This window comes from Mytilus galloprovincialis, chromosome 7, assembly GCF_965363235.1.
Source record: "Mytilus galloprovincialis chromosome 7, xbMytGall1.hap1.1, whole genome shotgun sequence".
Lineage (NCBI taxonomy): Eukaryota > Metazoa > Mollusca > Bivalvia > Mytilida > Mytilidae > Mytilus > Mytilus galloprovincialis.
Window position 1 is genome coordinate 60,989,650 of NC_134844.1, and position 24,166 is coordinate 61,013,815.

At 32.8% G+C, this 24,166-nt stretch overlaps 1 long non-coding RNA gene across 1 annotated transcript; it reads left to right on the forward strand.

Annotated features, from left to right (window-relative positions):
* Positions 1-4,274: 4,274 nt before the first annotated feature.
* On the forward strand, positions 4,275-7,449 carry LOC143081843 (uncharacterized). The gene is made up of 2 exons (XR_012980117.1): positions 4,275-5,015; positions 6,947-7,449. It is a non-coding gene; the product is annotated as an uncharacterized LOC143081843 (long non-coding RNA).
* The last annotated feature ends 16,717 nt before the right edge of the window (positions 7,450-24,166 follow it).

Sequence of the window (24,166 nt, forward strand, 5' to 3'; positions counted from 1 at the left end):
TATATTTTTAGCTTATTATATGTAAATCAATACTCATACCTTGACAAAAAAAAGATCAGTTTATAAATGTCTTATTCATACATGTACTATTTAAGACAGTGCACATGATGGTTTATTTTGCTCTTTTAATTCACTGTTTATTTAAATGTAATGATATTAGAGCAATATTATACATGAAGGTGTGATTCCAAAAAACCTGCTACAGATGTAGGTAAAGAAATAAGTTCCGGCCCGGAATCGATCAGTACAGATTAATTCAACCTGCTCTTCATTAACTACCCACCCCATAGTTTTTTTTATGGAACTTCCGAAGAGTTTGAGTTGATTAAGCACACAATACAAATAAAAAAAATTAAAGTATTTTCTGTCCCTCAGAACATATTTTTGAACGAGGTTCTTACTCTATAGCATTAGTCATCAAAGTATCGACATTTTGCTGATTTTATGACTTTTACTTTTTGGATAATTCTGCACATTTGACAAATTTAAAATAATTCCATTGCTGTATTACCTTGTAACGTTTTTCATTAACTGAGTACTAAGCAGTTTCAAAATTTTCAATCTGCAAAAGAGAAATTTTGAAATACAGTTTAGTTTTAATGCGGAGTTTTGCTAATGATATGCTTTTGACAATATAATGGCAAATTCATATTTTATTGTCGGACATCTTGAACAAAAGGGAATTGTTTCTATCCATGGGAAGGTCACGATTTTTTTTAGGTCACGACAGTCTCCGCTTCGGACGCTTTTTGTTCCCTTTTAATCAATGCAAGACATCCCTACATTATATAAATCGAATCATTCAATAGTTTCCTTGAACAGTAAACAAATTGTATATCCCCACAGTGTTCCTCTTTACGTTAATCTAACTATAATTCACTAAACCATGGCGAAAATATGAACTACCAACTTTTCAATGTATCTACTTCTGGTTGACATCGCAGTAAACTAATTTTGTTTCCATCGACTGGATTTCTCTCTCCTAATTCTAATGAATCTCAATGTGATTTTTACCTCTAAAATAAAAGATCGATGATTTTCTTTAGAGTTTCTGTACCATAGATATTCGTAATTCTCTAGTATTATCGAATTCATTCAAATTGATTTCTGACTTTCTGATTTTTTTTTATAACAACGATAAGCGTACATATTTCGATGATATTTCATCTTTAAAAAAATACATTGATAAATGAACGCAATAACACAGAAATTTTACAGAATCATTGTTTTTTGTTAAAGATAACATTCTGTCCGCAAAGTAAATACATTGGAGAAAAGTTGGTATTTCTAATTTTCGACCTGTTAATTAAACTACACATGAATTGGTTAATGGATTGGTGTTAAGCGCAACTTTTAAACTTTTGTGCTTTTTCGTGGCGGTCAGTTTTTATTAAAGGAGATTGTCAGAGTGATCGGAGAGAACCACTGACGGTAGAAAAGCTGACCAGAGACCAGGACACACATACATATGCACCACGTTCGCCATTCGAACTAACAACCTAAGAGTTGAATGGCTAGTGACAAACTAGTTCAACAATTTAGACCATTAGACTAACGACGCCACTTTGAATGGTAAACTAAAAAGGTATCTCGGTAAGCGGCTCACCGTAATATATTACCAAAGTACCGATACGAGTAAATCCTGTAATCCTAAACCATAACGGAATATACACACGTTTGACCAAAAACGGTTTCTTTTTACAAAGTATAAATCATATAAAATAAGACGATGTGGTAAAATTGCCATTGAAACAACTATGCCCAAATGACCAACGCACATGAAAGTAAACGATTATAAGGCACTGTACAGTAATATACATGTAACATTTAACAAGGGACGGGCAAATAAGTAACAAAACACATAAGGTTGAGCATCACAATCATAAACATAAGCGGGGTAATTCATGATCAAATAATAGAACACTGCCTAAAAAAGTAAAATCACAAACATACGAAACACCGAGGAAAATTTAAAACAGAAAATCCCTTATCAAATGTCAAAATCAAAAGTTGAAACACATCAAACGAATGGATATCAACTGTCATATTCCTGACCTGGTACAGGCATTTTCTTATGTAGAAAATTGTGGATCGAACCTGGTTTTATAGCGATAAACCGGCTCTCACGTTTACGAGAGTCGCATAAAATTCCATTAAATTGACAACGCTCGTGAACAAAACAAACAGACATACTGGGTAAAAAAGTCAAAATTAGGGGCACAGCATTCAACATTCTGTTATAATATTAATCACAATAAAAACGATTCTAATATGACGTGCTTCTTTCGCTTTATGAATAAACCCATGCTCTAAATCCAATATTTTTGTTTGCACATGCGTATATCGACTACTGCAAAAAAAAAAAAAATGAATGTTATCAAATTGGCATGCATTTAATATATTTGATTAACTTAAAAACACTTTAAAACTCCTAAATGATGCACATGTTGTTACTAATTCATTTATTATGACTGTAATGTGTTGCATTCCGAAATTGACATATTTGCATTTTGACCTAGATACATTGTACGACAACCGTTCATGCTGGCTGTTCAAAAACTCCTCCCTCTGAAAAATCACAGTGCCAGCTGTTTGCTTCTTTACAAACAAAAAAGGAAGGTTCATGGAAGAGCCCACAAAATCGCTTTACCCTTATACACATCGGACATAGAAATTACCTTAATTGTCCTAATCAGAATAGAAATAATTGATGCCAGCTATACTTTATTGTAGTTTTAACATGTGTAGGCATTATATACGTGTTATTTTAGCCCTCACTATCGCTCAGGCAAAAATAATCACGAATATAATGCCTGCCCATGTTAAAACTACAATAAAGCATAGCTTGCATCAATTATTTCTTAAACAAATATTTATCAAAGTAGCACAAAAAGGCATATATCAAATTGAACAACCTCATTCGTTGCTTACTTATTTTTGTATTCTATTTATGTATGTTAAATCCATCTATAAAGGATTGAAAGATTTTGAGTACTGGGACCGAACGGTTAGATTAACATTAAATGGATTATGGAACAACCCTTTAACTTCAAAAGGCTGGGGGGGGGGGGGGGTTCTTACACAAATATTCTGACCCCCAATGTGATAAAAAAGAATATTGTAGTCGAGCAGATGACTCAAAACAATATTCTTAATCGAGATTTCCCCCACACCTTATAATGTTTAATTTTCATTAGAAAATCATTTGATTGAAAGCGTCAAAAAAATCTGACTCAGATAAAAAAAAAAAAACCTCCCCCTGAAGTTTAATGGTTGTAACCTTTTGTAAGTTTTTTAAGCCTGTAGGATTAAAATGGTCAGTTGATCCCTTAAGGAGTTATTGCCCTTTATAGTCGATTTTTAACAATTTTTCGTACATTTTGGTAATCGTTTACAAAAATCTTCTCCTATAAAACTACTGGGACAAATCTAACCAAACTTGTCCACGATCATCATTAGGGTATCTATGTTAAAATAGTGTCTGATGACCTTGCTCGTGAACCAAGATGGCCGACATGGCTAAATATAGTGCATAGGGTAAAATGCAGTTTTGGCTCATAGCTTTGAAACCAAAGCGATTAGAGCAAATTTGACAGGGATGCATTTTACCATTAGGTCAAGATCTATCTGACCTGAAATTCAGGCAACCCTTTATCGGGTTGCTGCCCCTGAATTTGTAATTTTAAGAAAATTTTGCAGCTTTTGGTTATTATCTTGAATACTATTATAGATAGAGATAAACTGTAGATAGCAATAATGTACAGCAAAGTTAGACCTTAAAATAAGTCAACTTGACCAAAATGGTCAATCGACCCCTTAAGGAGTTATTGCCCTTCAAAGTAAATTTTAAACAATTTTCATCATTTTTATTGTAACTGTTACAAAATATTTTACACTGTAACTACTTGGCCAAGTTTATTATAGATAGAGAAAATTGTAAGGTGCAAGAATATTAAGTAAAGTAAGATCTATAAACACATCACCAATTTTGTCATGAATCCATCTGTGTCCTTTGTTTTAAATGCATATAGACCCAGGTGAGCGACACAGGCTCTTTAGAGCCTCTAGTTAATGTAAAGTAACCAAAAAAAATCCATAAAGCAAAGAGCTGTTTCCTTATTTTTTGCAATTCAATAAAATTGTTTATCTGTCCAGGTGTAAGGCTAAAAATATTAACATCAATGTCAGTTCTGAACTATGATTATATATATCTGAATCATAACATTTAATTTATCTCTTTTATTCACTACATATATCTGTCACTAAGTTTAACACTAGACAAGGTATTCTTATCAGTAACTTACTAAAACACAATCTATTAAATCGTATAAAAAGGAAGTTCAAATCTGCATTACTCGTGTTGAAAGAGCCCGAGATGGATTTCGTATTCGTATTTCTCTTGCTGTTTTCAATTAATTGCCAAGGTTTTTTGTTGGATACTGTCACTCAAATATCGCCAACAAAAGATCAAGCCCTTACCGATAAACATTTTGATATTCTTATGGACTTGCTGATGGAACAAAGACGGTCACAAAGAAAGCAAGATCAGGTTATAACACAAATTAGTCAAGCTTTGTTAACACTGCAACAGGAAGTAACGAGATACCAAAATCAAAATGAAAGTGGATCGGTCTATAATCGACTCCTAGAATGCGAAAACAAAACTGAGAAACTGCAACGCGAACTAGAAACTGTGATAGGAAACTTTGAAATCATGAAGAACGAATATATGCTGGTTGTACAAAACTTGACCAACGTTGACACAAAAGCTAACCAAATAAACAAGGAGATTGTGATGTTAAAAAATCTAAAGTCTGTTACAGATTTACGAAATATTTCCGACATTTTTAATAAAACTGACCGTAATGAACTAGAAATTAAAATGACAAATCATAGAATGAACGAAGTGATCAACGACGCTAATGCAAGAAAGCAAGATGTTATAGCTCTTTATAACAAAGCAGATTTAACAGAACAAAATTTGAATAATCATTTGATGGAGTTGGCTAACAGGGGTATGTTAATTCTGACATATTTATTTTATATAATAAAACCAATCACAAACTACACCTCTGTATAAGAATCCAAAAATAGAATCATAATTGCTTATAAAGTTCAAGAATTCATTAAAGAGAATAATTTAAGTACATGTATTGATTCTCTGAATATTTAGTGATTCATATAAAAATATGTGATGTGATTGCCAATGAGACAATTCGTCACAAGAGACCAAATGACACAGAAATTAACAACTATAGGTTAAAATATGGCCTTCGACAATGACCAAAGTATATACGGAATACTAGTAGTCGGATATAAAAGATTACAAAATCACAAACGTAAAACAATTCAGTCACGAAAATTAACGGTTTAATTAATGTATTTATAGATTATCGTTGATCATCTCAACGAGATTGGTTTTCTCGCTTGAGCCGGTACGGCGAAAGCGAGAAAAGTAATCGAGTTGAGATATCCAGTGATAATCTGTTTATCGCTATTGTAACTATGACGTGGTTGTAAATTTCATGTCCATTTCATTCGCCACGTGCGTCTTTAGTTTTTAGCGATGATTTTCCATCTCAAGCGAGAGGCATGATATGAAAAATTATCCCCCAAAAAAAATTCAAAGGAAAAATGCGCAAAATATCGATAAATATATTTATTGAGAACACTTCCGCTTTACATTGGGGCAAACATCAACAGGGAATGTAGTGTTTGCGTCATACAAACTATACATAATTACAATAAATATAGTGTACATACATAAAAACATCACTATCAAACATCAAAAATGACAATATATTCGTAACAGTATTCTTTTTGAAAATTCAACATTTGACAGTGAACATTTATAAAAGTGAATAAAAGACACCGTAAATTACGTTGCTACATCCTTCATATTTTTTAAAGATTACACATAAAAATAGACTTTATCTAATAATACATATTCACATAAATTTTGTACATTTAGAATAATTTAGCCATTAACAATCAACACATTATTGCAAGCTTTAATGAGTGAGGTCAGGTATTGTTTGCCCATTTCATCAACCTTTAAGAAGGAAATCGTGTAAATCAGAAAGGAAACGCTATCGAATATCAATATATGCCAGGCATTCCAACAATACATGTAAAATGGATTCTTCAATACAACATGTTTGACATGCATTGTTATCTTCCAATTTCATGCGGAATAAAACATCATTCAATGGAACACAGTTCTTTATAGCCAGAAATTTTAGACGAGAGGCCCAAAAATTATCTAAATTTGATAAATATGATTGACGTGCTTGTGCGACATAAAATAAACGGTAATCACCGAGGCTTCGCTTTTTCTAGAATTTAGGACTTCAGCTTAATACATGCATCAATAACAAAAAACTTATTAAAAAGTTGTTATATCAACGTTTCCATGTATATTATGGTCTAGTCCAGTGGAATGGGTTATGCCATCTATATGAATAAAATATTATTCTTTTTAAAACTTAAGTTCAGTAAAAATCGTTTTGCAACATCGTGTATTAGGTAGAGAGTCTAACCTAGCAAAATATGTGATCCTCTGACGGCCAATATAATTTGTTAAAGATCCAATCCTAAATCCGATAACAAAGCGCATTTTGAAAATTCTTGTTTTAGAGTCTGTTATAACTTTTGCGACTTTGTACTGCCAGCTGTCCAGCATTTCGGTTCCAGATTTTGACGTTGGTTACAATAAACCACAAGCATGAGTAACGGATGGACGTATAACTGAAATCCACAAAGCACAGCAAAATAAAACCGTCTAAAATCGCCATGTTCTCCTAAGACACGAATAGTATAGTTTAGTTTCTTTTCAAAGTTTTCCTTTAGGTAATTAAAAAAAAACTAAAATTATTTGTTGACATTAAAAAATCACAATAATGTAACCGTATTTAGGTGTTATCTTCAAGTTATTGTTATATTTCAGTTATTCTTGTAGCAGGGGCAACAAGAGGAACTTATGCAGACCAACAAACAATACTATTCCATGACATTATCATTTCAAGTGGTGTTCGAGACGTTGACTCTTTTAATTCTACCGGGGCTTTTACATGTGAAAGGGGTGGCATGTATCAAATCGCTGCATATATAGCATCAAATGCAAATCATTGTTCTTTCACAGTTCGCAAAAACAAAGCGTATATTGGTGATGCATTTGCATCACTCGGTGATTTCTATGAAACAATGACTTTCATTTCTGTTGTTGAACTAAAAGTCAATGATACCATTGAAATATATTCCGGTAGTACAGGTCAGCTTGTATATGGGAATAGAGAATCTGGAATCTCAATTGTACAAATTCGGTAGCTTTGCGTCCACATTAATTTCCAACAAATATATTATTAAAATAATAGAACTTAAAATACTTAAAAAGAATAATGTTGTGTATTATTCTTATAACTGATTTGGAAAATAAAATAAATCGGTAAATTTGTCGTTCAAATATATTCAACGATAAGGCATTGTTATAGGCCCTTTAAAAAATGAACATGACAATACACATGGAATAAGTAAGTTTTAATGAATCATACATTCCCTCATGGTTGTGTTTTCACATAAAGAGATAGTATTCGTATCACACTGCACAGAGAGTGATAGGAAAAGATATTTCAGTATGCTTGAGTTTCTTATTGACAACATATATGTTGAATTTGGAGGTAGACTTTTTTCAAGTTGGCGGCATTCCTATGGGAACGAATTGTGCACCTCTCCTTGCGGACTTCGTCATTAATTGAAGTTTCTTCAGACACTTGTTAAAAACAGGAGATTAAAGAAGTCAGGTCATTTAAATTTCACATTCAGATATATTGATAATGTTCTTTCCCTTAACAATCTAAACTTTTCTGATTGAATTCCATTAAAATATCCCCAGAACTAGAAATAAAAAAATAAAAAAACAAACACGGCTTCCTCCGCCTCATGTTTAGACTGATACCTCGAATTTGAAATAAATGGTCATCTCAGTAATAGAATTTATGACAAACGAGACGATTTTGATTTTGAAATTATCAATTTCCCCCAGCTTAGTAGCAATATACCAACTTCACATGCATATGGGATATACATTTCCCAACTTATTCGATATTCAAGAGTATGCAGCAGCTACTCATACTTTGTAAAACGTCACCGGTGTCTGATCAGAAAGTTGATGGAACGTCTCGTCCTTTTTCTAAAAAGTTCATCGTAAGGTACTAAGACCTTGTTGAAAATATTCAGTATCAACTTCAAAAATAATACACGATGGATTTGAGGTATAGATTTTTGGTACTGACGTTGTTCACCATCTTAATAACGTGTTATATTTTCTTTTTACTTTATTTGTTTTTATGAATATTACTTTTACTGTTAAATATGTTTTTATGATACCTAAGCTATTTAACGTGGCTCGTTACTTATACATCCTGTTATTGTGTTATTGTTCTATGATAATTTTTGTATTCCTGTCTTTCATTTTTGCCAAAATGCTTTTGTGTATATATGCCTTTTTGTGTTTCTTTGTGATATATGACGTGGCTTGTACTTATGCATACCGTCATTGTGTTATTGTTCCAGATAATTTCTGTATTCCTGTCTTTCATTTTTGCTAATGAGATTTGTCTTTATGCCTTTTTGTGTTACTGTCTTACATATGACGTGGTTCTGTACTAATACACCTCGTCATTGTAAATTTTGCCATGGTATATGTTTGTTAATATATTTTGTTCGATTTTATAGGAATTGAGATGATAACGCAATGTTAACTGCTGTGCCCCTATTTTCGACATTTTACCTAATTATGTCTGTTTGTTTTGTACACATATCGTTGTCAATATAAAAGGATAGCTTTAATACCAGGTTTAATCCACCATTTGCTACGAAAGAGAACGCATATGCCAAGTCAGGAATATGTCAGTTGCTGTTAATTCGTTTGATGTGTTTGAGCTTTTGATTTTTGCTTATATGCTGAGAGACTTTCCGTTATTGAATTTTCCTCCGAGTTCAGTGTTTTTGTGATTTTACTTTTCTTTCGAAAAATGTGTTCAAAACTTCTTGAAACAATATTGCAACATGCTTAAGCTTCCATTGGCTTTTATATATCATTTATGATTTTTTAAAGGTCAATCAATGAACATTTTCTAATGGAAAAGAACACATCTGATCGTTTTCAATAGTATAACAAACTCTCATACTCTTAACCTGAAAATCTTCTTTTATTTAATTTTTGTCATACCCTGAATTGTATATATATAACTGTTCGAAACATCGAATGTTAAAGTTTAAAATCGGAAACGGACATATGAGTCATATTGATATGTACAAATGATTTAATGAACGAAACGTGGACGTTTCTTTTGATAGAAAGTGAACGTTTACCACACGAAAGATGTTTAAAAAGGCATACAAATTGGATACCGCTTGCTTTATCTTGTTATTTAATTTAAATAGTAATATAAAAGTTCATATAAATTTATATCTCACTCATTATAAACATATTACTATTATGATTAAAATATCATTAACGTATCATTATACTTTTTAGATCTATTAACAACAGCACTCAATAATGACAAAAAGACTTAAGATACATTGTACTGAAGAGATATGCGAATTCATAAATCAAACTGACAAGGTCAATTGCGAATAAAAAAAAAAAAAAAAACACGACGAAAAGACAAACAATCAATCCTCTACCAGGTAAATCATAATATGAAATTCAAGTTATGAAAAATCGTATCAACAGGCAGATATTTACTCCATATTCAGTCGCTTCTACAATTTTGCTACATATAAATAGAAAGTTCACAATTGGAAAGCTGATCTTGTGTCTTTTGTCGTTAAGTTTTTGTTTTCAACAAAACCGCAATGTCAATTTCTAGGTGCAGATATGAGGCATACTTAACCTATCTGTTGACACTGTTACCAATATATTCATTAATAGTATCGGAAGCACATGTCTATGTTTGTTTCTGTGCAACACGTGTTGATGAGCACATGGTTGCATACCTGATTTGTTATTGTATGATTTGATTGGCTATTGTAAGTCGTAATGCAGGTATCCTACCCGTTTGTATGAGGGTAGGATCGTGATTCTCGTGCAGAATCTTAATAGACATGTTACGAAAAGATATATTCTCGACGCTGAGGTTGACAAAATAGACTTTAAATTTGGGGACGTTGTCAAAACATTGATTATAGATTTAAACAGGTAAAATTTAAATTCTACACGTCTTGGTTACTTCAAATTACATTTATCTAGAGTCTCATTATGTAAGATCCTATATGAAAATTTCTTTTGTGTTATCATTGCTGGCAGGGGCGGATCCAGCCATTTAAAAAAGGGGGATTCAAACAATATGTCCCCATTCAAATGCATTGATCGTCCAAAAAAGAGGGGTTCAAACCCCGGACCCCCTCCCATTGATCCGCCACTGTCCAGCGTTCGTGACATGAAAGGTGTACGCGTGGAGGAATGAGCGGGCTAGAAAAGGGAGGGCTGAGAGTTATACAAGTTCATTCGATTCTAGATTGATAACATAAACATAGTAAGCTGGTTAGATATTAGGCCGTGTTCCCATTGACATAAACTCGGTGTTGTGTAAGTGTAACTCACACGTAAACTAAACAAAATTACGTTCCATTGATAAAACTCAATGTTTACATGTAGTGTAAATCATGTTTTGTCTACATGCAGTCGATACTCGATGTAGGCCTTGTGTAGATTCAGTGTACATAAAACTAGGCATTTAAAACATTAGTTTCACTGTGCATATTTAAAGAAGAAACGATTTTTGAATAAAATTGATATTTATAGCAATTATTATAATAAAAGTTCTTTACAGAAATATTTGTCTAAACTTGATATATTTATTTGTTTTGTTTAGAAATAAAACTTAACGTAGCTTTATTAAGCCCTTATCAAGACTCAAAGCAGCATCATTGCCGAACACATAATTCATTTGAAAATTAAGGTATTTCCGAATAAACTTGACTTACACAGAAATATTTGCCACTGGTCTTTAGTCAAACAACGATTCACTCATAAATGCATTACTAAAAAAGTGTGAGGTAAATGTATTGTTTGTGCAGTATCTCGGATCCGTGAAATTACACTTAAAAAGTAAAAAAGAAAAAAACATTACCCCCCCCCCCCTTTTTTGCCAAATACTTCTTGGAGAAAAGTACCATTTGAACAAACAGAAAAGATAGAAATATAGTGATCCCTAATATATCAATCCTTCTTCTTCGTCTGTAAGCACGCTGTTGCAGCCTACGTTTTCTAATGCTTAATCGAGACATCTTTAGTATCTTTAAACCACTGCAAATCAGCAAAATGGCTTCCATAAAGAAGCAACCACTTAACTTCAAAAAAAGGGGGGTATTTTTTTTATTTATCTGAGTCAGAATTTTTTCCGCATAAACGTTTTACGGGTTTTTTTGTTTTTTTTTTGTTTTTTTTTTATGCTGGTAATCAATTTTTTTTCTTCCAACATTTAACACTATAATGTATGGGGAAACACTTGATTCAGAATATTTTTTATCATCTATAGAACCAGAATTGTTTTCTTTATCCAATTGGTGTTTGGAATATTTCCATCCCCCTATTCAGAGTCAAATGGTCGTTCCCTTACTGCTAGAAAAGTTGTCCGAAAACTTGTTTCATTCGATACTATACGTAATGAACATTTAAATGACATAGAGTTTACAAGTGTGAACGAATCTTATGTACAGGTAATTAAACAATGTGTATAGATGTGAACAAATTTAATGTGAAACCAATGTCCAGTACATTAAACTAATTGTAAACAAGTTTACTGTACATGGAGTTTGGTGTGAACACGGCCTTAGTCAGTTTTATTTGTTGTATTACAGTTCCTAACAAAGTTCAACCTGTCGCTCCACTAATCCCGCACAAAGCTCTACAGTCCGATTGATTCGTCAGTCTGGTGTCTCCATAAGCTTCCAATGACTTTGAATGTTTATAGGTGCCTTGTAGCGTGTTCGACATATACCCGATACTCTGATATACGCATTTTTTTTTAATATTTTCTTCTTTCTGCTCGTGGTTTAGCTCTAAGTTGATGGCGCCTGTAGCGGATAAAGAGGGGCGATTGACATGGATAATGTTTTTCCTGATAATATGACAAAATTCTGGGGGAAATCGAACTCCAAACCTGGTCCAATTAAAGGCAATAGATTATGCTGTTGGGCATCATTTTGGTGTCCTAAATATGAAACCACTTCGAATAAATCTAATATGATTTCTGTTGTCCACAATCACCTATGTATGAATGCAATGTCCGCAAAAGGTGGATTTAAGGTGTAAATGCAAAGTCATTATGCAATGATTTTGAAACTCCTCAGGGATGTTCAACCGATGAGTAGTGAGTCATATCTTACACAAACCTCTTATCGTTCTGAACGTGCATGAAATATTTGCCACTGTACGTTAAGCAACAAATAATCAATCAATCACAAACCCCTTATAAAGAAAATTCAAATTGAGCTGAAAATGTTTAAATTAATACACAGTTGGAAGGAAATAAAGGAAGAAAATACTTGCCTTCGCCGCTATATGACCGGAGTAAATTTTCTAAAACTATTATGCAACAAGTTTCAAGTTGAAATTGCATAAAAATCGTATTTTAGGTGTTTTAAAACATACCCCGTTAGATATAAAATTTAGGTGGCAAACAACTGGATCAAAATAGTACATACACTCCTTTGTTTGCTTTTCATAACTACAGTGTATATAAAAATAACCGTTACACGAGTAGGTATAAAACGGATTATAATACTTTGATTATTTGTAAGGTCTATTAAGGACTAGCCGAAGAATTCACACACTCCGTCCCCCCTCCCCCACATCTACTGCTGCATTTACATGACCGTGCCCCTCCCCCACCATTTTTTTGCATAATAGTTTCTTAAAAAATATTATGGAATTTATTAATATCAATTTCCTATATTTCTTATGGTACAAATGTCATTGAATATTCGTTCCATACGAATTGCCTCTAAAGAATTAATGCAGTTTTTAAATTATATTCAATGTATACAGGTAATATATTTTGTGTCTTGATACAGTCCCCACATTGAAAATGTAATTTGTCAACCTCAGCGTCGTGAATATACCTTTTCGTAACATGTCTACTAATAATAGATATTTTTATAACCAGTTATTCGACGTTCTGCCTTTCCGAGTAGCGTACTTCCTTTTCGTTATACATATCCCCTACACCACCCCACCCATTTGATAGATTTGAGTTAGACAGTTTAATGATGTGACAAGATAAATTGAAATAATAATGTATTTATTGTGTTTTGTAGATTGTTGTTGATTTTGGTTTTTAATTGGATGGAGGCCCGATACGGACTTTGTTGTATTGAGGAAACTGATTTTCTTGGATAAGTTATTAGATGCAGATGAAAATTTGAATATTGAAATAGGAATATATGAATTGGTTTTGATGTTTGAAAAGAAAAAAGTATGAAAGTGTGCTACTCACAAGGAGAGCTCACTCCTATATATTGTATACATGTGTTGAGTTTTATTGACTAAATAATTTATGTTCGGTTCAGCTTGGCGAATTAGAACATAACTTTTAAAGTTATCTATTGACAGGACATACCCTTGATACCGAAACATGAAAAAAAATATACGGATATCAACTTTGCGTTCTTCGTAGTAAGCTCCAGTATTCATTTAATTTTTTTTTGTATCGAATTCGTAATCATAACATATTCAGAATGAGTACCAACGTCATCTTTCTGAAGTACGCTTCCGGGTGCGGTAGATTCTTGCTGCATTTGAGACACATTGGAGGCCTTCGGCTGTTGTCTGCTCTTTGGTCGGATTGTTGTCACTTTGAAACATTCCCCATTTCCATATTCAATTTTATGTTAAGATTCACTTACAATTAATCAAACATTAAAAAAGTATTTGAGGTTTACTGATTTTATTGCTTCTGATGCCGATTAAATGAGGGATATTTTCATAGCCTCCAAATGACATTGCGGCACAATTCAACAAAGTTCGGCTTTAAAACAATTACCATATTTTAATCTTTATTATTAATACTATCATACTCAATAATTCAACGTCTCGCTAGAAAACAATAAGTTCACGACTATAGCTAGTGGAGTCAATATATCCAACAATAGTCATGCCAGCCGATCCCGTGAAGTATAGGTATGCAACAATGAAACTACCAATGCGTATTTAGAAACTGAAATGCAAGCTTAATGCCAGGATAGCTTCAAAACACAGGCGAATAAAGAAGATGGGAATGATAAGTAATTGTGCCGGACCCATCCTCCTTATAAAGCTTCGTTTACAGTTAATCTATTTTTTTTACCTATTCCACTCCAAACTGTTCCCAGTTTAGGCCCACCCACCCCTTTTAAAATCTTGGGTCCACATCTATGTAGGTAATATAATTCCATATTAGGTGTGCCTATATGTATATTTATTTGATATTTTCGTTTCAGTATTTATTACTGCAAGACCAATAGCAGGCACATATATTATCTTACCTCCTATACATTTCTAGGAATATGATTGGTTAGAAGCGTCCTCGTGGAAACCGTGTATATTTGATATTAGGTTAGTAGGGAGGCGGGGCTTATTTAATACACGGTTAGTAGTGGAGTTACGTCCCTTTATATTCCATATAAGGTAGTAGGGAGACAGGGCTTATTTGATACACGGTTAGTAGTGGTGTTACGTCCCTTTAGAAAAACAAAACAGTACTAAGAAAAAATCTTAAAGGTTTCAACAGACGAAAAAATTGATGATTAAGATTGAAATAAATTCATAAAACACTAAAAATCTGTCAAGTGTCAAATGAAGGCCGTTGGGGAGGGTTGGTTGGAGTGATAGAGGGTAAGAATTGGATCCGCTCCTGGGTTTTCCTATATATGATCTGACAAGTTGTCATTGTTGGCATCTGTTTTTGTAGGATCAATGGAGTAGTTTCTTAATCATGTTAAGGCTAACTGTAATGAAGACTTGCTTATTTTGATAGGTCACTGGTCTAAATTTACTAGTTAAGATAGTCGGTAAGATAAATTCGTTACATAGTGTGCTAGTGACGTAATACGGTATATATGGGGTCAGTAAATTCCATATGGGGATTCGAGCTTCGCTCTCACCCCATAGGGAATTTACTGACCCAGCTTCGCTCTCACCCCATATGGAATTCACTGACCCCATATATACCGTATTAGGTCACTAGCACACTATGTAACTAATAATGCAGAACATATACTTACAAACAAGTCAGTGGAAATGAAAAACGGAAATAATTTACAAACGCTGCTTTTAAAATTTTAAAAGAAATACCATAATAACATTTATAAGAGGAATTATATAAAAAAGCAGATATAAAGTAAATTGAAAAAAAAACCTGACAACGCTCACATGTGGCAACCGTCGTGTTGCTCATATTATAATAAATCCGGTAAATAGTTTTATTCGGTAGGTCACATTCCTGAAAGGGAAGGGGATTTTGGTTACGACGTAAAGAACACATCCGATATCATTTGAGAAACGGTTATTCCATAACGTTGTTCAGTCTTTATTTTTCTATGTTGTGCTTTGTGTACTGCACATTACAGTTGTTTGTCTTTTCGACGATATTCGTTTGCCATGAACTTGTCAGTTTGTTTTTGACCTACATGTATGCTTTTTTTTGCATGTCTCTGTGGTTTCTCCCCCTTCAAAAATGAGTTCGATCTGAAAATGATGTTTGGTATTAGTATAATGAGAGAATAAAATCCATGCTCATTTATATGATTATATAGAAGGTTTATGTCAGGTAAAGGGTTACATTAAAGTTTATTGTGTTGCTCTGTTTTAAATTGCTTAACTTTTCAATCTTTTAAAGCATTTGTCAAATATGTGATTTCTATATCTATTTATTTCTGTGTGTGTGTATGTCTAAAACTAATGCTGAGATTTTTCTATTGTGAGTGAAATACAAAAGTCTACCATTATTTGATTCATTTGGTTGATGCAATTACATTTATCATTAACTCATAACAAGTATATGATATGTATTATCGAGAATTGAGTTTGCTTTAACATGTTTAACGCAAGAGTCTGTGTAGATTATTGTTCACACAAAGCATAATACCTATACACTTGTGTCGTGGATGGTTTATTTTAACCCTGCAGACTATAGTCGATGTTATTTCTTAGTGACATATGCAGGCCGGTGGGGAGGGTTGGTTGGAGTGTTAGAGGGTAAGAATTGGATCTCCTATATATGATTGAAATATTCGCCGCTTGTGTAATATATGATAAGCATTTTATGACTCGTCGTTTTCAGCATTGTGCCTTGTATCTTCCCCTGACTTTTTGTTTCATTGTTTTATTTTTGTATGGTTATCAAATTAACAAACACAGTATAGAATATGTTTTTATATTGTGCAACATGTTAATTGCCCAGAGTACTGTATCTTTCAAGTTTGTATGCATAAAAAAAGCGAAAAGAGGTCTTTTTATCAAATAAAAGTTTTGCCTCTTCGTTACCTTTTCATTTATCCTAGTGTTTTGAAATGTTAATCTTTATTTGCGTTTTCTGTCTTGCAAACAATACGGAAAATACCGAGGAAACACAGATGTCGGTCCAACTATTTATGTGTCATCTCTTTGTTGTACAGTCACTTCCTGCATAACAGTTTTAATTTCATTTTTTTATATCAGAAAATAACGCATATTGTGTTTGCAAATCAACTGGATAGTTCGTAAATCCCTAAAAGCGAAGTTTTTCTCCTTGACTCTCTGGAGTTACTTTGCTCACTTTCTGTGTTTCTGTTTTTTCTGAACTTTATTAATTAATCACACCGTTTGATGGGTCAATGATCACATCGTAGTGACACGTTATACTGCTTAGAATAAACGTACAAAACCGCAAGAAAACGTGCGAAAACGTACTTTAACCGTTGTGAACCGAATAAGAAACGTACTGAATCCTTGTAATACGTACTGAAACGTAGTACAACGCAGGTTATACGTAATAAAACATATTAAAACTGAACGAAACGTGGCCTGTGTTTAAATAATGTTACATTTGAATGTTGTGTTGTTGTTCTCCTCTTATATTTAATGCGTTTCCCTCAGTTTTAGTTTGTTTTCCCCGATTTTGTTTTTTGTCCATAGATATACGATTTTTGAACAGTGGTATACTACTGTTGCCTTTATTTATATATATCGAAAAAACTAACAAAACGTACTAAAACCTACCTATCGAAATGTGACAGTTTGACTGGGCCTTTACCCTGCGTCAAATCTGTGAAAAGGGTGAACAAGGCATATGCGACCACCCTTTAGCATATATGGTAAATTGCCGAAGCGCTCGAGTCTGAACTTATATTTGTAATTGTTTGACTGCATTTTACTCTAGTTGTGTTCATTAAATCCTGAAAAGCTGAACAGACATGTAATTGCAGTGATGATATTTTTCAAGCTGTGTGTATTAGTTTAGAATTATTCAAACTTGACATTTTCAGTCATAACTCACTACCACTCTGTAAATAGTATTGTTGCTTTGCATCACTGTGCAGAGCTATAGCTATCAGTTTTAGTCGATATACTTGCCATCTTGAATTAATTACGTATCACATATATATTTTGATTTGTTGTTTTATGAAAGGCTGAAATACAGCAAAAGCTATTTGCTTTATAAAGGCAACAAAAGAATACCGCTGTTAGAAATCGATTGAGTGAAAACAAATCCGGGTTACAAACTAAAACCGAGGAAACACATCACCTATACGAGGAAAATAACGAAACAACAGAAACACTTAAGTGCAGCAACATAAACAAACAACAACGATAACATAGAGAAACTAAATATATGATAACTGCCATTTTTCTGACTTAGTACCGGACATTTTAAGAAAAAAAAGGGAGTTTAACCTGGTTTTGTGGCTAGCATGTATGTATGTATGTACTTCGAAATTCCGCCAGTTTCGACGCACCCCTTGATTGACTGCAAGGGTACAGCCGATCCATGTACACTCCCTAAGGATTAATGGAGATGTGTCCTTTACAATATTAACCCACCACCAGAACAATCCCCACCCAACACCGCCCAAGGGATCGTGAAGGACACCGGGAAGTCTGTTATTATGGTGGAGGAAGCCGAAGTACTCGGAGAGAACCACCGGGCTTCTCGGCGGTAACAGACAACCCGAAGAGATTTCAAAAGATTGATCTCCAGGTCAAGCTGGGTACAACTTTGACCTACCGAGGCCCCGAAGTATCCAATCTAGTTTAAACTCCGGTCTGGATACCAGAGATGTGTGTGGGAGGGTGAAAATCATCTTACTGATGTACTGAAAATTCGACGTCTCGAGTGAGAATCGAACTCGGGACCTTCAGCAATGTAGACATAAATGTGCAAGGATTGGCATTTATGTCAATGTTCAATATAACACTAAAATGACAGCATTACATGACAGGACTACAGTACAAATAAATGCACGAACGGGTAATATCATTTTTAATCTTTCCTCCTCATAACTTTGTTGGAACAGTTTTTACGTAAGGGGTACAATCCTGTATATGAAACCAGTATAGTGTGAACATGCACGAGCATAATGTATCAACTGATATATGTTAATAGCATACGATGAGGCAAAAGGGTATGGTACTGGTGAGAAATGGGGAATTAATAATTGTGAAGTTGAAATCGTCCCGTTGGTACATACATTTTACTGTGAAGTCGTCAATCGATGTCAATATTGAAGAAAAAAATCAAGGTACGAAACAATCATTTTAGTATTAGTAATTAATTTCAAGTCCATTGGGATATAAGAGATGTAAGAATTGGCCAAAATATGCGTTATTTAGTGCAAGGATATCATCAATATATCAAAAAGCAAACTTAAAGAATGTCGCAAGTTTTTTATTTTTATTTTTGTCTTTTAGAAGTTTCGAATGAATTCTGCTTCATACGAATAAAAAATAAAAACAATATCAACCAGAAGCGGTGCACAATTAGTATCCATTGGAATACCGACTGTCGACTGTTGAAATATCAATCTTTCAACCTCAACAAATATATTGTCGATCAAATAGTCTAGCATTTTGATAATATCATCTTCAGTATATTTTCAGGTAGTTTCTGTGTGGTTCTCCTCGAATAATAAGTTATCTTGATTAAGAAATATGTACCATTTAAAAAAGGCTCTGTTTAATGTGATTGTGAAGTCAATATTTCTATTGAGCATGGGAAATAGTAGTGTAAAGCGTAAAAATATCAACAGTCGTAGTGCTACTGCATTCGTCTGAAATGAGAAAAAAAATTAGACTTTCTAGTCGCCAGATAAATAAAGACAACAGTAGTATACCGCTGTTCAAAACTCATAGATCGATAGAAAAAAAAAACAAATCCGGGTTACAAACTAAAACTGAGGGAACGCATCAAATATAAGAGGAGAACAACGACATAACATTAAAATGTAACACACACAGAAACGAATTAATTATTAGACAACATCCGATGAGAATACAAATATATAATCAAAACTAAATACATGAATTTGGGATAGAAAAGTACCGTGACATGTCTTATAGTAATGGGAATTCACACTGACATATAAGAGAAAACAAACGACACAACAGAAACACATAAGATAAGACATCCAATACCGGAAAATTAAGTATGAGTATTTCAGTTCCATTTTGCATAATGTGTTTTTGAGGATTCCCTCCTTGATGATTTTGATTGGTTACGACAATCTGAAAGTTTGTCAAATACCTGGTCTGCAATTCATTAAAAATCCGTCCACTTAAGACCAGTGATAGATTATACGTATAGCGGACGAATGAATATTTAAACTCAAAAAGGAAAGAAAAATGAAATTATACGGTCCCGTCCACATAGTCCGTACTCATGTCTACATTTGTGATTAGCTGAGATAATGGAGAACACACTTATAAGTCAATGATATTTGATTTTTAAATGATTTAATATTTTAATATCTTGTTTCTTCGCCGATTTTTTTGTCATTGTGCAGCATTTTGATTTCATAATTTGCAAGTCATTGTCAAACATACATTCAAGCGAGACATTTGTCTGTGTCAATATATATTTTTTCCCTTAATGATATAAACATAGGCCTAAGGCAAATCTTTATTACAAAATCTATGAAAATAAATACTGACATATGAATGGATAAATTCTAGTGACAGTCCTGGGTTTAAATAGGTTTTACACATATAAGACAATTGGTTACCAAAGTTGTCTATCATCTTAATAGCTTGTAATAGTATTTCTTTTATATGTCTTCATGAATGTCATCTTACTGTTAAAAATGTTTTGGGTGATATTCCTTTGACGGGGCTCTGTACTTTAACATCCCGTCATTGTGTTTTGTAAACAGTTTGTATTTTTCCATTTTTGCTTATTTGCAATGTCTATGTATAAACAAGAAGATGTGATATGATTGCAAATGAGATCCACAGGAGATTAACGGACATAGATATTCACAACTATAGGTCACCGTACAACCTTCAACAATGAGTAAATATAATATGCCTTTTTGTATTTCTTTGTAACATATAACGTGGTTTTGTACTTATACATCCAGTAATTATGTATTTTTCAAGGTAAATGTATTCTTGCCTTTTCATTTTGCTAATATTCTTTATCTAATTTGCCTTTTTAAGGTTTTTTTTTATAGTGATTACGAATATAACAAAATGTTGACTGCTGTACCCTTATTTTTGACAATTTTACTTTTAATGTCTGTTTGTTTTGTTCAGACATAGTTGTCAATATAATGGAATTTTACGCGACTGTCATAAAATTTAGAGATTTAGCTAAACACAGTGACAATTAAACACTGAACAATCATTTTAAAAATTCAGAAAAGTTCTTATTATTAATTATATATACCATAGTTGATATTCAAAGTCTAAAACAATATCTAGAAATACCACATTTCCATACTAAATCAACAGCCACATTCACACACATGACTTTACATTATGATAGAGCGAAGCGGTCCACAGCTTTTTAAAAAGCTCAAACTTTGTATGCTTTGGATTTCAGATGCACATTGAAGATATGTGTAATCTTACACGTTTTCTGTATTTTTCACACTCAATTTATGCATCAAATGCATCAAGTCTCATCAAGCATATTCGACAATTACTGTCCAATGAAAGAAAGTCAGTGGTCAAGTCTCTGACATAGCTTTACAAAAAGAACGTTTGTCTAATTGTACGTAGAAATATGAACTATTGTAAATGGAGAATAAACTAACAAACCCGTTATTGAGTGTTGAATTACTCTCTTTTAACGTATTTATAACGTCTTAACTGACTCATATAATACAATACATATTTTTAATCAATACCAACAAACCAAGAATACTATGATCAGCATTTACGTGAGTAAATAATAATATGACTAGTGCTACAGAATGTTACCTTTTTTAATTAAACAATAATGTAACTGGTGCTTCAGGATCTTACCCTTTAGGATGTTAACAATAATATGACTAGTGCTACAGGATCTGACCGTTTTTGATCACACGAGTACATCCGGTCCATTTTTCAGTATTTTTCATTTAACTGTTTATTATTTCGGTATGGGCATTCGTTAAACTATGTGTTCTCACTTAAAGATATCTGACACACTTATATACAGTGTTATATGATATTTTATAAAAATTATAAGATATCCTCTATAGCTTATAATATATCTTGTATATCATATAAGATATCTTGTATATTTTAAAGATATCTTATATAGTTTTTAAGATATCTAATATAGTTTATAAGATATCTTATGTAGTTTATAATATATCTCATATAGATTAAAATAATATATAGTTAGTAAAATGTCTTATATAGTTATATGAAATATCGTTTACACTATGTAAGATATATCTTAAAGTAAAGTTTTCTCGCTGTGTTAATGACCAATTGGTGGCCCTCGGGTGTTTGCAAATCTTTGATCGAGTTGTTGTCTATGACGTAGAGTTTAGAAAAATACCAGTTCACCTATTATATAAGATTTTCACATTCCAATATACATGCTATGGGCTACAGTTTTGCACGATATACATTTATTTATTTTCTGTGCTCTTTTGAAGAAAAATAAGAAAATTTGTTGCTGTAATCATAATGAATATATTGATTAAGAAGTGATTACAATCGCCAATCTCCGGGTGAATCCGCTACTCTACTTCTACTTCTACCCAAAGGTACAGAATCGGCCGAGTTGTGACGAATGAAGGCACGGAATCGGCCGAGTTGTGACGAATGAAGAAACGGAATCTACAATTGAAATATATATGTATATACATTTTCTGTGATTTGAAAGAGACATGTGAGATTCCGATGATGACTTTAAAAAAAGTGTGAATCAGATAATCAATATATAACAACACCAAAAAGTACATACTTTGCACAATCAATTCGATAAACGAAGGAAAACATAGTCTGTAACAAATCATGGTTGCATACCTTGCAAGTATCATTTAAGCACTTTAAAATCAATGAATGCGGTAAGTTCATTTGATCATGTTGATATATGCCTTTTTGTGCTTTTTTGTTAAATATTTGCTTGTTTTATCGGTAGAAAGATATTTATGGTACTTGTACATTCTGTAATTATTGTTTATGATATTCTCGTATTGTTGTCTTTCATTTTGCTAATGTGCTGTGTCTTTATGCCTTTTAAATTTGGTGTTACTGCGAAAACTTGTTTGTTGCTCGTCTTTCATTTTTGCTATATTTTTTGTCTACATGCCTTTTCATGTTTCTTCGTCACATAAATGACGTTGCTCTGAACTTATATATCCCGCCATTTTGTTATTGTACTATGGTAATTTTTTGTATTCTTGTCTTTGATTTTTATTAATATGCTTGGTCTGTATGCCTTTGTGTGCTTTTTTATTTCATGTTTGTAGTTTTTATAGGGATTGGCACAATGTTGACTGCTGTATTTTTGACACTTTTTACCTATATGTTTGTTTGTTTTGTTCGCGCATGATTTTGATTTTGCCATTTTATAAAGCCATTTTATAAACGACTTTCCGTTTTGAATTTTCCTCGTAGTTCAGAATTTTTGTGATTTTACCTTTTAATTTGTGATTATTACAAAATACGTTATTAAAATATCAAGACCAAATAACATATTTAATCAAATATTCTATTATTATTCCTTATTCTGTATTTTTCATGCAAAAAAATGGTGATGTAAAGATAATTGTATATAAAATAAGCTGATTACAAACACATTTCTGCAAAAAAGTACCAATGGGACGAATAAAAATATTCCCGCTTGTTGAAACAATCCAAGGACGACATTAACAGTAGTCCATTCTCTGTAATGTCAAATTTAGGGAAACACCAGTTTATTACACACTTAAGATTTTCATATTTCACTCTAGACTCCACAGGAAAATATATAATTTTACTATATATAAAATTGAGAATGGAAATGGGGAATGTGCCAAAGAGACAATAATCCGACTAAAGAGCAGAATATAGCCAAAGGCCACAAATAGTTCTTCAACACAGCGAGAAAATCCAGCACTCGGCGGCGAGTCTCACCTGGCCCCGAAACAAAACAAAAATATGTACTAGTTAAGTGAAAATGGACGTCATACTTAACTCCAAAACATATGAATGAACTCAAATTTAAAAAAAAACATTCATGACTCACAATGCCAGAGGCTCCTTACTTGGAATAGTCGCAAATATGCGGCTGGGTTATCTATGTTTTGTGAGACCTCAATCCCCTCTTTAAAACAGACATGTAAAATGTTGCTGATAAAATCATAATGATTATGTTTAAAGATACTGTGATCTTTCTTTTATTCATGAATATACGATTTTGTCCTGTCATTGCAGATATGACATATGGTTTGTAACCATTATTTTGATATGTTTCGACGCCGCTCATTGTTGACGTCTGTACAATGACTTATTGTTGTTAATTTCTATGTAATTTGGTCTCTAGTTGAGTATTGTCAAATTTGCTATTATACCACATCTTCTTATTTTAATATTGATCATTATTACAAATACATTTGCCTGTTATAGATGTTGACTATCGTTTATGGAAACTATGTTCTTTCACTAATTTGGTAGTATATCATTGTGTTATGATACTTGTATAAAAGTATTTTTTCGTTGTATTTG